Here is a 25,588-nt window from a genome sequence, read left to right on the forward strand (position 1 = left end):
CGACTTTTGGGATCGTGAAGCATGGTGGTGTGACCCCATAAATCCTGGTGAATCTCGGCCGCCGCTCTTGATCGTGGGTTCTGAGCTTCTGGCCGTGGAGACGCATTTATTGCTCTGATAGTTGGTGACCTAATCTCTCAAGCTGCAAGAATTCTTGTGAGAATGTCTACGTCTAATCACTCTGTCTTCTGTCGCCAAAACCTGACTTCAGTTACTTCCCACCTTCCCTCGTGCATTAAATGCTTATTTGTGGCCAGTGGGTTTGCTGTATTAAACAGGCACTACTTCATTAAATGAAGCATGGGTCCCTGCTATCACGTGATGATCTGACTTTAATATTTCTGGCCTGCACTCGAGGCCGAGATGATCATGCCTTAGCATTCTTCTTTTGTCTTCAGGAAGGCAAAGCCACCTGCTGAAACGCTGCGTTTCAGTTTTACGAGCAAGTGCCAGGGCAGAGAAAGGGGGCTCCTTCGGCCAGCTCATGGCCGTGATTTATTAGGCACAAACATTGCCCCCACATCACTGGATTCTTCGGCCTCGGCATGGGTAGGGGCCGAATGGATTCCAAGGGATGGACCCTTTGCCTTCCTTCTGAAGTGATTGACAACTGGGGCATTAAATGCGCAGGCCAGTCGGCGCATTTAATGCCTCAAGCACGTCATGCAGGTCATTATTGCCCAGGCTTACTCGAGGCGTCGTCTCGCCTCGTCAAGTGAAATGACGGTCTCTGGACATTTACCACGTCATCGCGCTCTTAATTCGCACGAGCCATCATTTTTCCTTGCTAATCTAAACGTCGGCCGCCAAGTTTCTGTCATATCTTCTCGTGTTCCGAGTGCGCTGTCAGGCCGTTACATCTTTCTAGAATCATACCTCTGTGTTTTGAACTCCAGCGCCAGTATAAAACCCAAACTCCTTCGCATTTTCTTTCACACTCCCAAAATCTCTGAGTTGATGTTCTTCGAAGGTTCATACTGACTTTCCCCAGTTTTTCTCAGCCTTCTTTCCATTACTCAGTGACCTTTCTTCTCGCTTCAAACATCCTGGAGCCTTCCTTTTGATCCCTGGGCCTCGTCCTTCTTTAATTCAACCTGCCCCAATGGTTCCTACTGCAGCCCTTCCAAAACCGGGGAGCCATATCTGCTGAGTCTCATGACTTGGCAACCTGGCCTGGTCCAGATGACTTGGCAGTTTGATGAAAATGGGAGGACCTGGTATGAGTACCCCAACGTGGCCGAAGTTATGCGGCTGAGTACCCTGGTCACAGCCATGGCCGAAGTGACGGCCCTTACCATGGCTGGAGTGATGGCTCCTACCATAACCGGAATGACGACCGCTTACCATGGCCAGAGTGATGGCCGCTACCACGGCCTGAACGACGGCCGCTGCCACTGCCGGAATGGCGACTGCTTACCATGGCTGGAGTGGCAATTGCTTTCCGTGTCCGGAGTGACGTCCCTTGCGCTTTCCAAGGCCTGGAGTGAAGCCCTGGTTTTAGGCTAGCCGTGGCTGATGTCGATAGGGTGGCGGAGGTCCTGCCTCGGGGGAAAGCGTCTGATTGTCTAGCAAGAAGACCATGGAGCCGAAGCGCGTAGATTTAGGATGTGATTTTTCTTATGTGTGTTTGTACTTGGCCATGACCTGGCCGTTTCCTTGTAAACGTGTCCCCCCTTTTTAAACTAAATGAATAAAATGAAGTATGATTTCCTCTAGTTTGTCTTTGTCGTGTTGCATACTCCACTTTTGACATTTGTAAATCTGATAACTCTTTCACGGCCGTCTCCCATAATGACGGGGCATATCTCTTCAAATATTGGCCGTTGATCGGCAGGTTGTGCCACTCCCCATCTCTATCTCTTAACTGAAATGCACCTCGGCCAAGAATTTGTTCGATAATGAACGGCCCTTCCCAATTGGGCGAAAATTTGCCGAACCGAGGGTCCTTTGTCCCAATAGGAAGCACGGCTCGCCATACTAGGTCGCCTTCGGCGAAAGCTTTTTGCTGAACCTTTTTGTTGTAAGCACTCGCTGCAATTTGCTTCTGTGCCTGCATCAGATTATAGGCGTCGAGTCTAGATTGCTCCAAATCTTCCAACTCCTGAACCATGGCTTGTGCATAATTCCCCCTTTCTTGTTCAGGCTGTTCGGCCACACGAAGAGACCGAACCTTTAATTCCATTGGGACGATGGCGTTGTGACCGTAGGTTAAGGCGTAAGGAGATGTGCCCGTGGCCGATCGCTTTGAGATTCGGTAAGCCCAAAGAGCTTCGGGGAGCAAGTCGTGCCACGCCCTAGGTTTTTCCTCGATCATCTTCTCAAGTATGCCCTTGATTACTTTCTTACTTGCCTCGGCCTGTCCGTTAGATTGAGGGTAGTAAGGTGTTGAGTGGATCAATTTGATCCCCATTCTCTCGGTGTACTCTCGTGTCTCGGCCGATGCGAATACAGGGCCGTTATCGGCCGTGATAGTTTCTGGAATACCGAACCGGTGAACGATTTGATTCTCAAAGAATTTTACCACCTGTGCGCTGGATATTGACCGATAGGACTCGGCCTCGACCCATTTGGTGAAATAGTCGGTCGCCACCAAAATCCATGCGTGTTGGTTGGATGCAGCCGGATGGATTTTGCCGATGATATCCACCGCCCACCCTCTGAATGGCCATGGTTTGGTAACCGGGTGGAGGGCTTCGGCCGGTACCCTTTGTATGGGGCCGTAGATTTTGCACTTGATACATCCCTTCGCATATTCTATGCAATCTTTTAAAATGGTCGGCCAGTAATAGCCGTGCCTCCGAACCAACCACCTCATCTTGACCCCAGACTGGTGAGCACCACAAATCCCTTCGTGGGATTCAGTCATGATGACCTTGATGTCCTCGGCGCTGGGACATAGGAGTAATAAGCCATCTGATCCCTTTCGATACAGCTCGTTCTAATAAATCAAATAACACCGAGCTCGGAAACGTGTAGTCCTCTCATGGCTGCCAGAAGGGTTACGCAAATATTTCACTATGGGGTAGCGCCAGTCGGCTTCGGCCGTGCTGATCTCGTCGGTGATATCGGCCGAAGACACTTGCGCCGCCATTCCCCGTTCGGCCAAAGCTGGCAAGGTACGCCTCTCGATCCTTATCACGCGATCGTGGTCGGTGTTCGGGATGTTTACGCCTGATGCTACCTGGGCCATCTCATTGGCCTCGCCGTTCTCGGCGCGCGGTATATGAACAAAGGAAATTCTAGAAAAACCATCGGCCGTGTTGAGGGCCGTCACGTAATACATGGCTAAATTCTCGCTCGTGCATTGGTATTCCCCAGTCAGTTGGTTAATCACCAGCTGAGAGTCGCCGTAGACCAAAACACGGGTTGCCTTCATTTCTTTCAAAATCTCGAGACCGATGATGAGCGCTTCGTACTCAGCCTGATTATTAGTGCATTTGAAGTCGAGTTGGAATGCGAACTCCCATTTTTGCCCTTGAGGAGATTCGATCACGACTCCGGCTCCTGACTTGGCCGCGGTGCTGGAGCCGTCGAAGTACATGGTCCAATAATTCTTTTCCATGCGGGCCATACCGATCTCGACCTCCAACTCCTCTTCTTGTCCCTGGGTCGGGTGATGAGCTAGGAAATCGGCCAATGCCTGGCCCTTGACCGATTTCTGAGCTACGTATTGAAAGGTAAATTCGGATAATGTCATCGTCCACTTCCCAATTCGGCCGCGTATGATCGGCCGAGTAAGCATATATTTGATGAGATCGATCTTGGAGATGATTTGAACGACCGAAGGAAGCATATAATGCCGCAACTTGGTGGCCGCGAAATAAAGCGCTAGGCATAATTTCTCGATCGGTGAATAGTTTAATTCGGCCGTGTTGAGGGTGCGGCTTAGATAGTGCACCGCTTGTTCGCACCCAGACTCATTGTTCTGAGCCAGCAGACAGCCGATAGAGCCCTCTGAAGCCGAAATGTAAAGCCTCAATGGTTTCCCTCTTTTTGGCGGCATAAGGACCGGCGGTTGGGACAAATATTTCTTGATGTCGTCGAGGGCAGCCTGATGCTCTGTCCCCCATACGAACCGTTCCGTGTCTTTCAGTTTGAGCAAGGGAGACAACGGCCGAATTTTCCCTGCGAGATTGGATATGAATCGTCACAAAAAGTTGACCTTGCCGAGAAAGGACTGGAGCTCCTTCTTGGTTTTTGGCGGAGGGGCCGCCATAATGGCCGTAGCTTTATTTTTATCTACCTCGATTCCTTGTTGGTGAACCAAGAAACCGAGGAAATTCCCGGCGGTGACGCCGAAAGCACATTTCTTTGGGTTCATCTTTAGGCCATGTGCTCGCATTCGGTCAAAAGCTTGCCGGAGATGTTCTACGTGGTCGGCTTTAGATGGGGACTTTACAACCACGTCGTCGATGTAGACTTCAACGGTCCGGCCTATGAGGTCGTGGAAAATTAGGTTCATAGCTCGCTGATATGTTGCGCCGGCATTCTTTAGGCCGAATGGCATGACTACCCATTCATAGGTTCCGATTGCTCCTGGACACCTAAACGCCATTTTGTGGACATCCTCCTCGGCTACGAAAATCTGGTTGTAACCCGCATGGCCGTCCATGAAAGACAAGAGTTCGTGCTTGGCGGCCCCGTCCACCAGGAGATCTGACACCGGCATGGGGTATTCGTCCTTGGGGGTTGCAAGGTTCAGATTTCGGTAATCGGTGCAAACCCTCAAAGCCCAGTCCTTTTTAAAACTGGTACAATGTTGGCTAGCCACTCAACGTACCAGGCTGTTCGGATGAAGCCGGCCTTAAGGAGCCGTTCAATTTCCTCCTTGACCCTGAGCTGTACCTCGGTCGAGAAACGCCTTGGCGGCTGCTAGAAAGGCTTGAACCCATCCTTAATTCTCAATTCGTGTTCGACCAAACTTCTCGGCAACCCAGGCATCTCGTGATAATCCCAAGCAAAACAATCCTTATATTCATGGAGCAGGCCGATAACCTCAGCCGCTAACTTAGGATCCAAAAGATCGCTTACAAAAAGAGGCCGTGGTTCGGCCTCCGACCCTACATTTATTTCTAACAAAGGGTCCTGGACTTCAGGGTAGTCATCCTCCATCTCGGCAGGCGCCGTTTCTAGGTCGTCCAAAGTCAAAGCGTCCATCTCGTCCGATTCGTGGAGGAATTCGATCAGGTTGATTGGTGAATTTGGCCTTAAGGATTCCTCCGCCCAATGTTCCAGCAGTCTTTCTACCAAATCCTTCACGGCCGCTGCCCCCTCCTCTTTAGTGGCCTTGTCTGTCATCTAAAGGTTGGTGATGTCGATCAATACTTCGCGCGCCGAATCCTGTCGGATATTCTGGGCGCCTAACTCCAGTACTTTCTGGGCCGTTGTTCTAGTTGGTCGGCCGTTTGCATCGTGGCCGGTGAGAACAACCCATCCAACATCGTCATCGTAGATCTGAGCTTGTCCGGCGTTGGCCTCAAAAGGCTTTTCATCGGCCGGGTGTATAGACACCTTCTGGCCGTCCCAAAAGAATAATAGCTGGAAGAGAGAGGACGGTATACACCCTGACTGATGGATCCAATCGCGGCTGAGCAGTATGTTGTAGTCGACGCTGGATTCGACCACGTAGAAGGCCGCAACCCTTGTCTGGTCGGCCACGGTAATCTTTAAGGGCAATACGCCAATGGTCTTAGACTTATCGCCGACAAAGCTGCTCATGACCACGTCGCTGGGGATGAGGTCCTCCTTTGACTTGTCTAGCTTCCTCATCAAGGAATAAGGAAGGATGTTGACCGTCGCCCCACAGTCAACGAAAACCTTGGATATGGGCACATCCTCTATGTGAGCCGAGATGTACAACGGCTTCAAGTGCCGGTATTTGTTCGGCTCGTCTCTTGGTATCACCTCGTTAAACGCTACGGCCAACAATTCTTCCTTTGTCTTTGGCCTTAGATCTAACTGCTCCTCAGCCACGTCATCCTCCAGGCCGTTGGTCTGTCCCCCTCAGGCTGAAAACTCGGATGGTAGCATCATGACCATGTTGATGCCGACTTCCTCCGGCTCCCGCGGGTTTCCCCTACCGGCTTCTTCTTCGGCCTCAGAGCCATTTTTGGCGAGGACCGTTTCCTCGATCATCCCAGGGATCCCCTCATATTCCTCATCGGAGATTCCTAAAGTGGTTTCGTCTTCGGCCTCGTGCCCGAAAAAAGGATTACCGAAACCTTCGATCATAGGTCTCGCGGTCCCCGGGCTATCGGTCGTGGATGCTTTGATCTCAGGGGGGTCCGAGGCTTCGACCTCCTTCTTGAGGGCCCGTCTAGCCTTTGCCAATGCGTCCCTCGCCGTAAGGTAATCGTCTAGGGGGCTTACCCGGCCCTTTTCCTCCTTCGTCAGGACGAAGACAGTGTCCGCCGGGGTCACAGTAAAGTACTGGCGGAGATATTCTAAATCGCCCCTACTGAAGGGGATTTTAGCCTCTGATCCGCCAAGGTCGGGCTGGTAACTTCGCAGGCCTCTTGCTCTGGCTTCCCTGTTTGCCTGGTATACGGCCTTAATGGCCGAGTCAGAACTGCTGGTGATGAGGAGCGCTTCCGCCTTTGTGTTCTTGAGGGCCAATTCCACGATTTCACGGCTCTCAGGGGTCATGCCGTACAGATCCATGGCCGAAGGGTCCTTATGGAATTCTCTGAGAAAGGACAAACCGTTGGCCTAGAAAGAGGGGTCCCTCCCGCGGTAGATGTCGACGGCACCTTCGTCTGTTTTCTCCATGACCGCGGCCTTTGGCTGAACTGAAATGGTCGATGATTCATGGGGACTCTTGTCCTTCCAAGCGCGCCATGTCCTCAAAGGCTTAGTGCTGGCGGTTTTCGCTATTGAGGGAACAACCGGTTTAGATGATGGCCCGTCTGTAGCCGCCATTTTTCTTTGGCGCTTGAAGCCTTCGGCCTCGGTCGTCTGAATTCTAACCTGCTGAACCTATCTCTGCATTCTCCTCAGCTAGGTTTTCGTTAGTGGTTCGGCCCTGCCCCCAGGCCGTGCATGATACCAACGGTCATCTTGTATGACCGGTGGTTTGAAAGTTTTCAATGGCCTAGGGGCGGCCTCGTCTTTGTAGCCCATCGAGGTACCGGGAGTTTGTGGCCCCAGTCAGCTGAAAATGGCCCCGCTAGCCGACCGACGGTCGTACTGACCACCAACTTTCTTTGTGGTCGTCTGAGATGGCTCGGCGGCCTTCCTCTTGTTCTCCTGCGGCCTGGACCGACCGACCTCATGCTTGCATTGCTCATAAAGCAATAGCTCCGATTCGGCCAATGGCCCCATTTCTTTCGCCGTCCACCGAGCTTCCCTATACCCGGCTGGGAGTTGGGCGTCTACCATGTTGACGACAGGTGGAGGAAACGGCTTGGAGCCAACTTGCATGGCCGCCTTCTCCGGAAACTGAAGCTTTTTTGCGTCTATTAATTTCTGGATGACGTCTCGCAGGACAACGCAGTTATTGGTGTTGTGAGACCAAGAACTGTGGTATTTGCAAAACGTCTTCCCTTTAAGCTCATCGGGTTTCGAAATTTTATGGCCGAAAGATAATTTGACCATTTTCTCGGCCAACAGTAGGTCGAAGATAGCCTCGGCCCTTGTTAAGTCAAAAGTGTATGCCGTCGTCTCCCGCATTGCGAACTTAGCGTCGGGGATTTTTGTGCGACTGTTGTCAGTTTTAACAAGCCCTTTGCAGACGAAGGGTTTATCTATGTTGACTTCGGCCGAGCTCATCCTTGCCAGCTCGGCCCCTGCGGAGCCGTCTGCTTCGACGTAGTTAACGATGGGATTCCTGTAGTAGGTCCCCTTTGAGACCGTCTTCTTCTGCATCTCTTCCTTCAACAAGGACGCATACCTGTCCACCATGTTGGTCAAGTCATACATGTCCCGGAATTCGATTCCCTGGAATTTCTTCCGATATTTGAATTCCAAGCCTTCCTCGGCCATCTTGACGAACTCCCTCTCTGGTAGGTTCGTGCGGTACCAATTCCTACATGTTTTGAATCGTTGTAGGTAATCGCGAGGTGATTCGTCCAACGCCTGGCTCATCCTTGCCAGCTCGGCGACCGTTATTTCTCGGTTGGTCTTATAGAAATGTTCGTGGACCGCCCTTTCCATATCAGACCAATCCCTTATTAAGTTCGGCGGAAAGTTTATGAACCATGAGAACGCGGCACCGGTCAAAGAATGAACAAATAGGCGTAGCTTCTCCACACTGGGCCGTGAAACGGCCTATGTGTTCAATGGAGGAGGTCTGCCCATCCCCGGAGAATAGCATGAATTCTGGCAATCGATAGTTCCGGGGAAAAGGGATTCGGTCGATCTCTGGCGGGTACGGCCTCGTGTATCTTGGTACGTCCGGCCGCCTTTAGGCTAGGCCGTCTTCAAGTCGGACCCCTTGAGGTGGCGCCTCTTGCTGGGCCGCATTCGGCCGCGTGACCTGTTGCACCTCGTTCTGTGGCCTTACCTGTTGGACCACTTGAACAAGGGGCTCGCCCGGGATGACCGCGCTGGGCGACGCCAGATGAGCGCCGTGGGTCTGGCCAAGGTGCGTATGCGTTGCCGGTGGATTGGCCGAACCGTAGTGAAGGTGAGAGCCTAATGAAAACAACGACGCCTGTAATGGTGGTGAAACAGTCAGATTGCTCTGACCGTACTACTGTGATGATACGGCTGTCTCATTGCTTGGGCCATGATGGGTGTGGACGGCCGCAGTGTGAACTGGGCAGAGTGGATGGATCACAGGATGCGCGAGGCTGCCGTGCCCTAGTGATACGGCCAAAGCATGGAGTGGTCCGCGCGTCGTCTCTGCCGAGTAGGTTGGTCCCGAATTCGCCCCCAGCTGTTTGTCGGCGGCAAAGAATGTTGGCCGTAGCCTGATGCTTGGGTGTGGGCCGATACGCCGAGGCTGCTGCTTTCGCCATAAGGCTCGATTCTCTCGCGCTCTTGGCTCCTCGGTCCGGCTCTGGGAGGTGTCGCGGGCGAGGCTACCGGCATCCTCTCCTGAAAAAGCGTTCGCAGCTCTGAGGAGAACCTGTCCATTGCGGCCATGAAGGATGTTTCTATCCTGCAGGCCTGCTTGGACATCAGCTCCTCCACTACTGCCCGTTCCTGCATGGACTCGGCCGTACGATCCGTCATTATTGGAACGCTGGCCGAGATCCCGACCGTATGTTCGGTCTCGGTGATGGTGATTGGTGAAGTGGACTCAGGAGTCTCAGAAGTCATTTCGACTGCTTTGTTTTTGAGCTTTGCCTGTGCCCTAGTTTCCACCATAAGTTTTGACAAGTGTCCCATCGGGCGTGCCAAAAGTGTCTGCGGTGCAAATATCACGGCCTGGGGTTCCGGGCCGAGGGGATGTCCGTTGACACGCGGTTTCCTGCTTTTGGGTGCGGGTCGGTTGTGCGCGGGCGTGCCAGCACGGTCTACCGTGCGTCGAGTTGGTTGATGGGGATAGAATGGTTGAGTGGTGCGCCTGTTTGAACTCGTCTTCTAATCAAACGATTGTAGCCGAGAGAGGAACTAGTCTCGGCTGTTAGGTTCAAGGCCTGAACTACAAGGCCGTTGGGTGGTGCTGTTTGGTGGGTTTTGAGCGGTGCTCCAGCGCGCTGCTCAGGGAGCGACGGTCGTATGATATCTGGGGTGAGTGAGCGAATAACAGGGATGGTGCTCCGGCGCCTTTAAAATCAAGGGTCGTATGATATATTGATGAATGAATTTTCCTTACAAACTATCACTACTCCTAGGAAAGCAAGCAAAATATTGAAAGTGCATTACAGGAAAATATAAGTTGCTCCGTGGGAGGCTTTTGTTTGGTGTTTGAACCTTTTGAATGTAGCTCGAGCATTGTATTTATAGGAAGAGTTCCTGGATGAGTAATCGAGGCTGAAATTACTCATAGTGGAGTCTGATTAGCGCAAGTGGGTGGTCCAATCGACATTTGGGATCGTGAAGCATGGTGGTGTGACCCCATATATCCTGGTGAATCTCGGCCGCCGCTCTTGATCGTGGGTTCTGAGCTTCTGGCCGTGGAGACACATTTATTGCTCTGATAGCTGGTGACCTAATCTCTCAAGCTGCAAGAATTCTTGTGAGAATGTCTACGTCTAATCACTCTGTCTTCTGTCGCCAAAACCTGACTTCAGTTACTTCCCACCTTCCCTCGTGCATTAAATGCTTATTTGTGGCCAGTGGGTTTGCTGCATTAACGCCTCAAGCACGTCGTGCAGGTCATTGTTGCCCAAGTTTTGGGCTCGATCCGAAATCAATAGGAGTAAGAAATTGGACAATTCAAGTTCAACGGCAGTTCGTTCCTAATTGGAGTGGTTGGTGTATTCCGTACTTCTAGCGATTGGATTTCACTCAAAACTCACCGAATGACACCTCCCACCATATTATGATGTTGCCCAAGTTTTGGGCTCGATCCGAAATCAATAGGTGTAAGAAATTGGACAATTCATGTTCAATGGCAGTTCGTTCCAAATTGGAGTGGTTGGGGTAATTCATAGTTCTAGCGATTGGATTTCATTCAAAACACACCAAATGATTCCTCCCACCATATTATGGTGTTGCCCAAGTTTTTGGCGCGATCCGAAATCAATAGGTGTAAGAAATTGGACAATTCAAGTTCAACGACAGTTCGTTCCGAATTGAAGTGGTTGGTGTATTCCGTACTTCTCGAGATTGGACTTCACTCAAAACTCACCAAATGACTCCTCCCACCATATTATGATGTTGCCCAAGTTTTGGGCTCGACCCGAAATCAATAGGTGTAAGATATTGGACAATTGAAGTTCAACGGCAGTTCGTTCCTAATTGGAGTGGTTGGTTTATTCCGTACTTCTAGCGATTGGATTTCACTCAAAACTCACCAAATGACACCTCCCACCATATTATGATGTTGCCCAAGTTTAGGGCTCGATCCGAAATCAATAGGTGTAAGAAATTGGACAATTTAAGTTCAACGGCAGTTCGTTCCAAATTGGAGTGGTTGGGGTAATTAATAGTTCTAGGGATTGGATTTCACTCAAAACACTCCAAATGACTCATCCCACGATATTATGATGTTGCCCAAGTTTTGGCCTAGATCTGAAATCAATAGGTGTAAGAAATTGGACAATTCAAGTTCAACGGCAGTCCGTTCCTAATTGGAGTTGTTCTTGTATTCCGTAGTTCTAGCGATTGGATTTCACTCAAAACACACCAAATGACTCCTCCCACCATATTATGATGTTGCCCAAGTTTTGGCCTAGATCCGAAATCAATAGGTGTAAGAAATAAGACAATTCAAGTTCAACGGGAGTTCGTTCCTAATTGGAGTGGTTGGGGTAATTCATAGTTCAAGCGATTGGATTTCACTCAAAACACACCAAATGACTCCTCCCACCATATTATGATGTTGCCCAAGTTTTAGGCTAGATTCGAAATCAATAGGTGTAAGAAATTAGACAATTCAAGTTCAACGGCAGTTCGTTCCTAATTGGAGTGGTTGGCGTATTCTGTACTTCTAGCGATTGGATTTCACTCAAAACTCACCAAATCACTCCTCCCACCATATTATGATGTTGCCCAAGTTTTGGGCTCCATCCGAAATTAATAGGTGTCAGAAATTGGACAATTCAAGTTCGAAGCAAATTCATTCCAAATTGGTGTGGTTGGGGTAATTCATAGTTGTAGCGATTGGATTTCACTCAAAACACACCAAATGACACCTCCCACCATATTATGATGTTGCCCAAGTTTTGGGCTCGATCCGAAATCAATAGGTGTAAGAAATTGGACAATTCAAGTTCAAAGGCAGTTCGTTCCAAATTGGAGTGGTTGGGGTAATTCATAGTTCTAGCGATTGTATTTCACTCAAAACACAACAAATGACTCCTCCCACCATATTAGGATGTTGCTTAAGTTTTGGGCTCGATCCGAAATCAATAGGTGTAAGAAATTGGACAATTCAAGTTCAAAGGCAATTCATTCCGAATTGGTGTGGTTGGATTAATTCATAGTTCCAGCGATTGGATTTCACTCAAAACACACCAAATGATTCCACCCACCACATTGTGGTGTTGCCCAAGTTTTTGGCTCGATTCAAAATCAATAGGTGTAAGAAATTGGACAATTCAAGTTCAACGGCAGTTCATTCCTAATTGGAGTAGTTGGTGTATTCCGTACTTCTAGTGATTGGATTTCACTCAAAACACACCAAATGACTCCTCCCACCATATTATGATGTTGCCCAAGTTTTGGGCTCGATCCGAAATCAATAGGTGTAAGAAATTGGACAATTCAAGTTCAAAGGCAGTTCGTTCCAAATTGGAGTGGTTGGGGTAATTCATGGTTCTAGCGATTGGATTTCACTAAAAACACACCAAATGACTCCTCCCACCATATTATGATGTTGCCCAAGTTTTGGGCACGATCCGAAATCAATATGTGTAAGAACTTGGACAATTCAAGTTCAACGGCAGTCCGTTCCTAATTGGAGTGGTTGGTGTATCCCATACTTCTAGCGATTGGATTTCACTCAAAACTCCCCAAATGACTCCTCCCTCCATATTATGATGTTGCCCAAGTTTTGGGCTCGATCTGAAATCAATAGGTGCAAGAAATTGGACAATTCAATTACAAGGCAGTTTGTTCCAAATTGTAGTGGTTTGGGTAATTCAAAGTTCTAGTGTTTGGAATTCACTCAAAACACACTAAATGACTCCTCCCACCATATTATGATGTTGCCCAAGTTTTGGGCTCGATCCGAAATCAATAGGTGTAAGAAATTGGGCAATTCAAGTTCAACGTCAGTTCGTTCCTGATTGGAGTGGTTGGTGTATTCCATACTTCTAGCGATTGGATTTCACTCAAAACACACCAAATGACACCTCCCACCATATTATGATGTTGCCCAACTTTAGGGCTCGATCCGAAATCAATAGGTGTAAGAAATTGGACAATTTAAGTTCAACGGCAGTTCGTTCCAAATTGGAGTGGTTGGGGTAATTAATAGTTCTAGGGATTGGATTTCACTCAAAACACTCCAAATGACTCATCCCACGATATTATGATGTTGCCCAAGTTTTGGCCTAGATCTGAAATCAATAGGTGTAAGAAATTGGACAATTCAAGTTCAACGACAGTCCGTTCCTAATTGGAGTTGTTCTTGTATTCCGTAGTTCTAGCGATTGGATTTCACTCAAAACACACCAAATGACTCCTCCCACCATATTATGATGTTGCCCAAGTTTTGGCCTAGATCCGAAATCAATAGGTGTAAGAAATAAGACAATTCAAGTTCAACGGGAGTTCGTTCCTAATTGGAGTGGTTGGGGTAATTCATAGTTCAAGCGATTGGATTTCACTCAAAACACACCAAATGACTCCTCCCACCATATTATGATGTTGCCCAAGTTTTAGGCTAGATTCGAAATCAATAGGTGTAAGAAATTAGACAATTCAAGTTCAACGGCAGTTCGTTCCTAATTGGAGTGGTTGGCGTATTCTGTACTTCTAGCGATTGGATTTCACTCAAAACTCACCAAATCACTCCTCCCACCATATTATGATGTTGCCCAAGTTTTGGGCTCCATCCGAAATTAATAGGTGTCAGAAATTGGACAATTCAAGTTCGAAGCAAATTCATTCCAAATTGGTGTGGTTGGGGTAATTCATAGTTGTAGCGATTGGATTTCACTCAAAACACACCAAATGACACCTCCCACCATATTATGATGTTGCCCAAGTTTTGGGCTCGATCCGAAATCAATAGGTGTAAGAAATTGGACAATTCAAGTTCAAAGGCAGTTCGTTCCAAATTGGAGTGGTTGGGGTAATTCATAGTTCTAGCGATTGTATTTCACTCAAAACACAACAAATGACTCCTCCCACCATATTAGGATGTTGCTTAAGTTTTGGGCTCGATCCGAAATCAATAGGTGTAAGAAATTGGACAATTCAAGTTCAAAGGCAATTCATTCCGAATTGGTGTGGTTGGATTAATTCATAGTTCCAGCGATTGGATTTCACTCAAAACACACCAAATGATTCCACCCACCACATTGTGGTGTTGCCCAAGTTTTTGGCTCGATTCAAAATCAATAGGTGTAAGAAATTGGACAATTCAAGTTCAACGGCAGTTCATTCCTAATTGGAGTAGTTGGTGTATTCCGTACTTCTAGTGATTGGATTTCACTCAAAACACACCAAATGACTCCTCCCACCATATTATGATGTTGCCCAAGTTTTGGCCTCGATCCGAAATCAATAGGTGTAAGAAATTGGACAATTCAAGTTCAAAGGCAGTTCGTTCCAAATTGGAGTGGTTGGGGTAATTCATAGATCTACCAATTGGATTTCACTCAAAACACACCAAATGACTCCTCCCACCATACTATGATGATTCCCAAGTTTTGGGCTCGATCCGAAATCAATAGGTGTAAGAAATTGGACAATTCAAGTTCAAAGGCAGTTCGTTCCAAATTGTAGTGGCTGGGGTAATTCATAGATCTACCAATTGGATTTCACTCAAAACACACCTAATGACTCCTCCCACCATATTATGGTGTTGCCCAAGTTTTGGGCTCGATCCGAAATCAATAGGTGTATGAAATTGGACAATTCAAGTTCAACGGCACTTCGTTCCTAATTAGAGTGGTTGGTGTATTCCGGACTTCTAGCGATTAGATTTCACTCAAAACTCACCAAACGACTCCTCCCACCATATTATGATGTTTCCCAGGTTTTGGGCTCGATCCGAAATCAACAGGTGTAAGAAATTAGACAATTCAAGTTCAAGGGCAGTTCGTTCCAAATTGGAGTGGTTGGGGTAATTCATAGTTGTAGCGATTGGATTTCACTGAAAACTCACCAAATGACTCCTCCCACCATATTATGATGTTGCCCAAGTTTTGGGCACGATCCGAAATCAATATGTGTAAGAACTTGGACAATTCAAGTTCAACGGCAGTCCGTTCCTAATTGGAGTGGTTGGTGTATCCCATACTTCTAGCGATTGGATTTCACTCAAAACTCCCCAAATGACTCCTCCCTCCATATTATGATGTTGCCCAAGTTTTGGGCTCGATCTGAAATCAATAGGTGCAAGAAATTGGACAATTCAATTACAAGGCAGTTTGTTCCAAATTGTAGTGGTTTGGGTAATTCAAAGTTCTAGTGTTTGGAATTCACTCAAAACACACTAAATGACTCCTCCCACCATATTATGATGTTGCCCAAGTTTTGGGCTCGATCCGAAATCAATAGGTGTAAGAAATTGGGCAATTCAAGTTCAACGTCAGTTCGTTCCTGATTGGAGTGGTTGGTGTATTCCATACTTCTAGCGATTGGATTTCACTCAAAACACACCAAATTTCTCCTCCCACCGTATGTTGTTGTTACCCAAGTTTTGGGTTCGATCCGAAATCAATAGGTGTAAGAAATTTTACAATTCCAGTTCAAAGGCAGTTCGTTCCAAATTGGAGTGGTTGGGTAATTCATAGTTCTAGCGATTGGATTTCACTGAAAACAATCCAAATGACTCCTCCCACCATATTATGATGTTGCCCAAGTTTTGGGATAGATCAGAAATCAATTGGTGTAAGAAATTGGACAATTGAAGTTCAAAGGCAGTTCGTTACAAATTGGAGTGGTTGGGGTAATTCATAGTTCTACCAATTGGATTTCACTCAAAACACACCAAATGACTCCTCTCACCATATTATGATGTTGCCCAAGTTTTTGGCTCGATTCGAAATCAATAGGTGTAAGAAATTGGACAATTCAAGTTCAAAGGCAGTTCGTTCCAAATTGGAGTGGTTGGTGTAATTCATCGTTCTAGCGATTGGATTTCACTCAAAACTCACCAAATGACTCATCCCACCACATTATGTTGTTGCCCATGTTTTGGGCTAGATCCGAAATCAATAGGTGTAAGAAATTGGACAATTCAAGTTCAAAGGCAGTTCGTTCCACATTGGAGTGGTTGGGGTAAGTCATAGTTCTAGCGATTGGATTTCACTCAAAACACACCAAATGACTCCTCCCACCATGTTATGATGATTCCCAAGTTTTGGGCTCGATCCGAAATCAATAGGTGTAAGAAATTGGACAATTCAAGTTCAAAGGCAGTTCATTCCAAATTGGAGTGGTTGGGGTAATTCATGGTTCTAGCGATTGGATTTCACTAAAAACACACCAAATGACTCCTCCCCCCATATTATGATGTTGGCCAAGTTTTGGGCTCGATCCGAAATCAATACATGTAAGAAATTTGACAATTCAAGTTCAAAGGCAGTTTGTTCGAAATTGGAGTGGTTGGGGTAATTCATAGTTCTAGCGATTTGCGATTTGATTTCACTCAAAACACACCAAATGACTCCTCCCACCATATTATGATGTTGCCCAAGTTTTGGGCTCGATCCGAAATCAATAGGTGTAAGAAATTGGACAATTCAAGTTCAAAGGCAGTTCGTTCCAAATTGGAGTGGTTGGGGTAATTCATAGTTCTAGCGATTGTATTTCACTCAAAACACAACAAATGACTCCTCCCACCATATTAGGATGTTGCTTAAGTTTTGGGCTCGATCCGAAATCAATAGGTGTAAGAAATTGGACAATTCAAGTTCAAAGGCAATTCATTCCGAATTGGTGTGGTTGGATTAATTCATAGTTCCAGCGATTGGATTTCACTCAAAACACACCAAATGATTCCACCCACCACATTGTGGTGTTGCCCAAGTTTTTGGCTCGATTCAAAATCAATAGGTGTAAGAAATTGGACAATTCAAGTTCAACGGCAGTTCATTCCTAATTGGAGTAGTTGGTGTATTCCGTACTTCTAGTGATTGGATTTCACTCAAAACACACCAAATGACTCCTCCCACCATATTATTATGTTGCCCAAGTTTTGGGCTCGATCCGAAATCAATAGGTGTAAGAAATTGGACAATTCAAGTTCAAAGGCAGTTCGTTCCAAATTGGAGTGGTTGGGGTAATTCATGGTTCTAGCGATTGGATTTCACTAAAAACACACCAAATGACTCCTCCCCCAATATTATGATGTTGGCCAAGTTTTGGGCTCGATCCGAAATCAATACATGTAAGAAATTTGACAATTCAAGTTCAAAGACAGTTTGTTCGAAATTGGAGTGGTTGGGGTAATTCATAGTTCTAGCGATTTGCGATTTGATTTCACTCAAAAGACACCAAATGACTCCGCCCACCATATTATGATGTTGCCCAAATTTTGGGCTCGATCCGAAATCAATAGGTGTAAGAAATTGGACAATTCAATTTCGAAGGCAGTTCGTTCCAAATTGGAGTGGTTGGGGTAATTCATAGTTCTAGCGATTGTATTTCACTCAAAACACACCAAATGACTCCTCCCACCATATTATGATGTTGCTTAAGTTTTCGGCTGGATCCGAATTCAATAGGTGTAAGAAATTGGACAATTGAAGTTCAACGGCAGTTCGTTCCTAATTGGTATGGTTGTTGTATTCCGTACTTCTAGCGGTTGTTGTATTCCGTATTTCTAGCGATTGTATTTCACTCAAAACGCACCAAATGACTCCTCGCACCATATTATGATGTTGCCCAAGTTTTGGGCTCGATCCGAAATCAATAGGTGTAAGAAATTGGACAATTCAAGTTCAAAGGCAATTCATTCCGAATTGGAGTGGTTGGGGTAATTCATAGTTCTAGCGATTGGATTTCACTCAAAACACACCAAATGATTCCACCCACCACATTGTGGTGTTGCCCAAGTTTTTGGCTTGATTCAAAATCAATAGGTGTAAGAAATTGGACAATTCAAGTTCAACGGCAGTTCATTCCTAATTGGAGTGGTTGGTGTATTCCGTACTTCTAGTGATTGGATTTCACTCAAAACACACCAAATGACTCCTCCCACCATATTATGATGTTGCCCAAGTTTTGCGCTCGATCAGAAATCAATAGGTGTAAGAAATTGGACAATTCAAGTTCAAAGGCAGTTCATTCCAAATTGGAGTGGTTGGGGTAATTCATGGTACTAGCGATTGGATTTCACTAAAAACACACCAAATTTCTCCTCCACCCATATTATGATGTTGCCCAAGTTTTGGGCTCGATCCGAAATCAATACGTGTAAGAAACTTGACAATTCAAGTTCAAAGGCAGTTTGTTCGAAATTGGAATGGTTGGGGTAATTCATAGTTCTAGCGATTTGATTTCACTCAAAACACATCAAATGACTACTCCCACCATATTATGATGTTGCCCAAGTTTTGGGCTCGATCCGAAATCAATAGGTGTAAGAAATTTGGCAATCCAAGTGCCACGGCAGTTCGTTCCTAATCGGAGTGGTCGGTGAATTCCATACTTCTAACGATTGGATTTCACTCAAAACTCACCAAATGACTCCTGAAACCATATTATGATGTTACCCAAGTTTTGGGCTCGATCCGAAATCAATAGGTGTGAGAAATTGGGCAATTCAAGTTCAACGGCAGTTCGTTCCTAATTGGAGTGGGTGGTGTATTCCATACTTCTGGCGACTGGATTTCACTCAAAACTCAAGAAATGACTCCTCCCACCATATTACGATGTTGCTTATGTTTTGGGCTGGAACCGAAATCAATAGGTGTAAGAAATTGGACAATTCAAGTTCAACGGCAGTTCGTTCCTAATTGGAATGGTTGGGGTAATTCATTGTTCTAGCGATTGGATTTCACTCAAAACACACCAAATGACTCCTCCCACCGTATTATGATGTTGCCCAAGTTTTGGGCTCGATCCGAAATCAATAGGTGTAAGAAATTGGACAATTCAAGTTCAAAGGCAGTTCGTTCAAAATTTGAGTGGTTGGGGTAATTCATAGTTCTAGCGATTGGATTTCACTCAAAACACACCAAATGACACCTCCCACCATATTATGATGTTGCCCAAGTTTTGGGCTCGATCCGAAATGAATATGTGAGAAATTGGACAACTCAAGTTCAAAAGAAATTCATTCCAAATTGGAGTGGTTGGGGTAATTCATAGTTCTAGCGATTGGACTTCACTCAAAACACACCAAATGACTCCTCCCACCATATTATGCTGTTGCCCAAGTTTTAGGCTCGATCTGAAATCAATAGGTGTAAGAAATTTGGTGATTGGATTTCACTCAAAACTCACCAAATGACTACTTCCACCATATTATGATCTTGCCCAAGTTTTGGGCTCGATCCGAAATCAATAGGTGTAAGAAATTGGACAACTCAAGTTCAAAAGCAATTCATTCCAAATTGGAGTGGTTGGGGTAATTCAAAGTTCTAGCGATTGGATTTCACTCAAAACACACCAAATGACTCCTCCCACCATATTAAGATGTTGCCCAAGTTTTGGCCTCGATCCGAAATCAATAGGTGTAAGAAATTGGACAATTCAAGTTCAACTGCAGTTCGTTCCAAATTGGAGTGGTTGGGGTAATGCATTGTTCTAGTGATTGGATTTCATTCAGAACACACCAAATGACTCCTCCCACCTTATTATGGTGTTGCCCAAGTTTTGGGCTCGATCCGAAATCAATAGGTGTAAGAAATTCGACAATTCAAATTCAACGGCAGTTCGTTCCAAATTGGAGTGGTTGGTGTAATCCGTACGTCTAGCGATTGGATTTCACTCTAAACTTACCAAATGACTCCTCCCACCATACTATGATGTTGCCCAAGTTTTGGGCTCGATCCGAAATCAATAGGTGTAAGAAATTGGACAATTCAAGTTCAAAGGCAATTCGTTCCAAATTGGAGTGGTTGGGGTAATTCATCGTTCTAGTGATTGGATTTCACTCAAAGTACACCAAATGACTCCTCCCACCATATTATGATGTTGCCCAAGTTTTGGGCTCGATCCGAAATCAATAGGTGTAAGAAATTGGACAATTCAAGTTCAAAGGCAGTTCGTTCCAAATTGGAGTGGTTGGGGTAATTCATAGTTCTAGTGATTGGATTTCACTCAAAACACACCAAATGACTCCTCCCACCATATTATGACGTTGCCCAAGTTTTGGGCTCGATTTGAAATCAATAGGTGTAAGAAATTGGACAATTCAAGTTCAAAGGCAGTTAGTTCCAAATTGGAGTTGTTGGGGTAAATCATAGTTCTAGCGATTGGATTTCAGTCAAAACACAGCAAATGACTCATCCAACCATATTATGATCTTGCCCAAGTTTTGGGCTCGATCCGAAATCAAGAGGTGTAAGAAATTTGACAATTCAAGTTCAAAGGCAGTTCGTTCCAAATTGGAGTGGTTGGGGTAATTCATTGTTCTAGCGATTGGATTTCACTAAAAACACGTTCCTAATGTGGGTGGTTGGTGTATTGGACAGTTCTAGAGATCGGATTTAACCCAAAATTAACCAAATGTCTTCTCCCACCATATTCTGATGTTGCCCAAATTTTGGGCTCGATCCTAAATGAATAGGAGTAAGGAATTGGACAATTCAAGTTCAAAGGCAGTTTGTTCCTAATTGGAGTGGTTGGTGTATTCCACAGTTCTAGAGATCAGATTTCACTCAAAATTCACCAAATGACTTCTCCCACCATATTATGGTGTTGCCCTAGTTTTGGGCTCGATCCGAAATTAACAGGTGTAAGAAATTGGACAATTCAAGTTCAAAGGCATTTCGTTCCTAATTGGAGTGGTTTGTGTATTGGGTAGTTCTAGAGATTGGATTTCACTCAACATTCACGACATAACTCCTCCCACCATATTATGATGTTGCCCATGTTTTGGGCTCGATCCAAAAACAATAGGTGTAAGAATTGGACAATTCAAGTTCAAAGGAAGTTCGTTCCTAAATGGAGTGGTTGGTGTATTCCATAGTTCTAGAGATAGGATTTCACTCAAAATTAACCAAAGGACTCCTCCCACCACATTATGATGTTGCCCAAGTTTTTGGCTCGATCCGAAATCAATAGGTGTAAGAAATTGGACAATTCAAGTTCAAAGGCAGTTCGTTCCTAATTGGAGTGGTTGGTGTATTGGACAGTTGTAGAGATCGGATGTCACCCAAAGTTATCCAAATGTCTCCTCCCACCATATTATGTTGTTGCCCAAGTTTTGGGCTCGATCCGAAATCAATAGGTGTAAAAAATTGGACAATTCAAGTTCAAAGGAAGTTCGTTCCTAATTGGAGTGGTTGGTGTTTTGGATAGTTCTTGAGATCGGATTGCACACAAACATAACCAAATGACTCCTCCCACCATATTATGATGTTGCCCCATTTTTGGGCTCGATCCGAAATCAATAGGTGTAAGAAATTGGACAATTCAAGTTCAAAGGCAGTTCGTTCCTAATTGGCTCCTCGGTTCAGCTCTGGGAGGTATCGCGAAATTGCACACAAACTTAACCAAATGGCTCCTCGGTTCGCCATAAGGCTCGGTTCTCTCGGACTCTTGGCTCCTCGGTCCGGCTCTGGGAGGTATCGCGGGCGAGGCTACCGGCATCCTCTCCTGAAAAAGCGTTCGCAGTTAAGAGGAGAACCTGTCCATTGTGGCCATGAAGGATGTTTCTATCCTGTAGGCCTGCTTGGACATCAGCTCCTCCACTACTGCCTGTTCCTGCATGGACTCGGTCGTACGATCCATCGTTATTGGAACGCTGCCGAGATCCCGACCGTACGTTCGGTCTCGGTGATGGTAATTGGTGAAGTGGACTCAGGAGTCTCAGAAGTCATTTCGACTTCTTTGTTTTTTAGCTTTGCTTGTGCCCTAGTTTCCACCATAAGTTTGACAAGTGTCCCACCGGGCGTGCCAAAAGTGTCTGCCGTGCAAATCTCACGGCCTGGAGTTCCGGGCCGAGGGGATGTGCGTTGACACGCGCTTTTGTTTGGTGTTTGAACCCGTTGAATATAGCTCAAGCCTTGTATTTATAAGAAGAGTTCCTGGATGAGTAATCGACATTTGGGATCGTGAAGCATGGTGGTGTGACCCCATAAATCCTGGTGAATCTCGGCCGCCGCCCTAATCGTGGTTTTTGCGCAGCTGGTCGTGGAGATGCATTTATTGCTCTGATAGCTGGTGACCTAATCTCTCAAGCTGCAAGAATTCTTGTGAGAATGTCTACGTCTAATCACTCTGTCTTCTGTCGCCAAAACCTGACTTCAGTCACTTCCCACCTTCCCTCATGCATTAAATGCTTATTTGTGGCCAGTGGGTTTGCTGCATTAAACAGGCGCTACTTCATTAAATGAAGCATGGGTCCCTGCTATCACGTGATGATCTGACTTTAATATTTCTGACCGCGATTTTGCTCGGCCTCGGCCTCGGCCTGCACTCGAGGCCGAGATGATCATACCTTAGCATTTTTCTTTTCTCTTCAGGAAGGCAAAGCACCTTGTTGGAACGCTGCGTTTCAGTTTTACAAGCAAGTGCCAGGGCCGAGAAAGGGGGCTCCTTCGGCCGGCTCATGGCCGTGATTTATTAGGCACAAACATTGCCCCCACAACCCTGGATTCTTCGGCCTCGGCATGGGTAGGGGCCGAATGGATTCCAAGGGATGGACCCTTTGCATTCCTTCTGAAGTGATTGACAACTGGGGCATTAAATGCGGAGGCCAGTCGGCGCATTTAATGCCTCAAGCACGTCGTGTAGGCCATCATTGCCCAGGACGTTGCTTCGTTTTGTCAGAGGAAACGACGGCCTCTGGGCTTTTGACACGTCATTGCGCCTGTTGAGCGTGCTGACAGAAAGTTACGTCTCTCCAGAGAGACACGCCCTTTTGTTTCGAATTCAAGTGCCAATATAAAAACCCAGACCTCCTCACTTTCTCCTTACGCTTTCAGAATTCTCAGACGCCCAAGCTTTGTCAAAAACCCTTCTCTCAAACCTTCAAACCCACCAAACTCTCGAACTTCCAAGTTTACCAGAGAATCCTTCCTGAGCTCGCGACTTTCCAGAACCTACAGACCTTCTCCCTTTTTCAGGACTTTCCTCCAGTGTTCTTCGCGTTCATCACCTTTTTTCGCATTTCCCCCTTAAACACTCATCTTAAACCCGCTCTAATGGCCTCCAGTACCTCCACATCTGTCGAAGTTCGGTCCCAAGCCTTCCATACTGAATTCGAGGCTATTTACCGAGACATCCAGGGCTCGGTCCTCCCTGACATCATCGTGCCCTGGGCTGATAACGAGGGTGCCCCTACTGATTCCTGCGTTCTCGGCCCCTCCATTGATGGCGGAATGCCAGAGAGGCTTGTGGCCCATTTGAAGAACAATCTGGTGGATCTCTCGGCCTTTGACGGGGGGGACTTCCAGGATTGGAATGTCCTCAGGCCGCAGCAACAGTGGCCAACCGTGACCCCAGATTGGGAAAAATGGCTGCCGAGGATGGAGCACTTCTTCGGCCAGCAATGGAGGGATCAAGGCATCTACCACTTGATCAAACTATTCGATCAGCCGCCCGTCATGGATCGGTCGCTCTTGGCCGCGGCTTTGTGTTTTTGGTCGTCAGCCACCAACACTATGAATTTTCGGTTCGACATGATGACGCCGACCATGCTCGACATGGCCGCCCTGTTCGGCCTTTCTCCTCTCGGCGTGGAAGTGAACGCCGCACTCGTTGCTCCCGAGGCGGAAGGGAGTTTTAAGGCCACGTGGCCTACTCTTGCGAGGGTCGCCGGGAACAAGGCGAAGAACATGCTCAACTACTCCAGCTTCTACAGCAATTTTGGAGTGGAGGACAGCAACCAAGACGATGCCATCGCCCCCCTCGGCGAGGTTGAGCATGCTGCATTCTTGCTGTACTGGTTGTGCAAGTTTGTATTCTGCACCCAGGCGAACAAGGTTACCCTGGAGTTCGCCCATGTGGCCGATTATTTTGCTCAGGGCGGAAGGTTAGCACTCGGCCCATTCCTGCTCGGCCGCATCTACCGCACGCTCCACGACATCGTCACCAATGGGATGAAGCCGAAGCACGGTGGTCCGCTGTGGGCTTTCCAGTTCTGGTTGCAAGCCTACTTCCCAGAGCTGAGGGCGGTGGCCGATATCAACGACGCCAAGCCGCTAGCCAATGCATTTGCCCGAGCCCCCAGGAAGCATAACACCTCGGCCCTCTGTTACAAATTTTTCTATGGCCTGGCTGAGAGGACTGGTACGCAGTTCTGAGTCTGCCTTGCTCGGCCGTTCCCCCTGTTCTTAACTCACGATCTCTCCGTCATTCCTGATGTTGAGATGGAGAATGATCTGAAGGAGATCTGGGGCTCCCTCCTGGTTTCGCACGACCTTCATGCGGCCTGTCCAAGGCCGGGGCCGAGGTCTATCTGCCAAACTTCGTGGTGCGGCAGTTCCTCCTCTGTTAACCAACCGGCCTAATCCAGACGGCCCCACTCCCTCCTCTGTTAACCAACCGGCTCTCGTCATGGAGGGCCGATGTCTCTCAGCAGCACGGCGTGGTTGGCATAACCTTCCAGTTTCAACAGGGGTTGACCTTCCTGACTCTGACGCCCTGGTCGCGCCGTAATGCGTATGACGAAGATGGGAGGGTCTGGTACGAGGATTGTATCTCGGCTAGATTTATCCGGCCTGTTGAAGAGGCCACAAGGGTGGCCCTGAAGAATGCAGACTGGGACCCTCTTACCCCCAAGGGCAGCAAAGTGAAGAAGGTATCAGCCGGGCCTCCTCGACCGAGTACCACGGCCGTGGCCGTTCCTAGGGTGACGGCCCCTCCCCTGGCTAGAACAGCGGCCGTGGTTTCCACCGTGGAACCATCCTCAACTGCAGCCCCCGCTCGCAGGGCGACGCCTGTGGTGGGGGAGCGAAAAACGCTGGCGCACAGGACCGTGCCGTCCTCCCTGCTAGCTCGACCAACCGCTGTCGCTGGTAAGCCTCGCCTATTTTCTCTATTTATCATTTATTCTTCACCGGCCTCTCTGAACCATTTTTGTCCCTGGTCATCTCACTTTTGTTTCTTCTCTTTGTATACGCAGCCTCAGGTCGCAAGAGGAAACGAGAGGCGCCAAGTACTGAGGCCGCGCCGGCACATAGTGCCGCGGCCGAGACGGCGGCCCTGCAGCGGCCGAGGAAGAGGACCCTTTTTTCCTCCTCGGAGGGTAGAGGTGAGGAGGAAGCTCCTCCCGCGATTGTGAGTGAGGCCGCCCCTGCAATTGTAAGTATTCCTCCTTGGCATCCTTTTTCCTCCTTTGTGCATTCTGGTAATCTGGTTCTTTCCTCAGGACGTGGCAATAGTCGAGGAGGAGGCTACGGCCGAGGTGCCATATGTAGAGGAAGCGGCCGCTGCCCATATGGTGGTCGAGGAGGTGGGAGCCGCAGAGGCGGCGGTTGAGGAGGCGGTCACTGCTGAGGAAGTGGCTGAGGTGCTGGATGCTGAGATTGCGTCCGCAGAAGTGCCGCCTGCCGAGGAGACTGCCGAATAGGCGACCGAAGAGATCGCCGAGGAAGCCGCTGAAGAGGCCGCTAAGGAGGCTGCTGAAGAGGCTGCCGACGAGGGCGGCCAGGAGGCCATTGAAGAGGCCGCTGAGGAGGCAACCGAAGAGGCCACCGAAGAGCCTGCTGCGGACGTGCCTGGTGAGCCCTTGCCATCCGCCCCT

At 47.5% G+C, this 25,588-nt stretch overlaps 1 pseudogene; it reads right to left on the bottom strand.

Moving 5' to 3' along the window:
- Nucleotides 1-1,089: 1,089 nt before the first annotated feature.
- On the bottom strand, nt 1,090-6,918 carry LOC148293059 (uncharacterized; annotated as a pseudogene).
- Between the last annotated feature and the right edge of the window lie 18,670 nt (nt 6,919-25,588).

Source organism: Prunus avium, chromosome 7, assembly GCF_965620075.1.
Source record: "Prunus avium chromosome 7, drPruAviu1.hap1.1, whole genome shotgun sequence".
NCBI lineage: Eukaryota > Viridiplantae > Streptophyta > Magnoliopsida > Rosales > Rosaceae > Prunus > Prunus avium.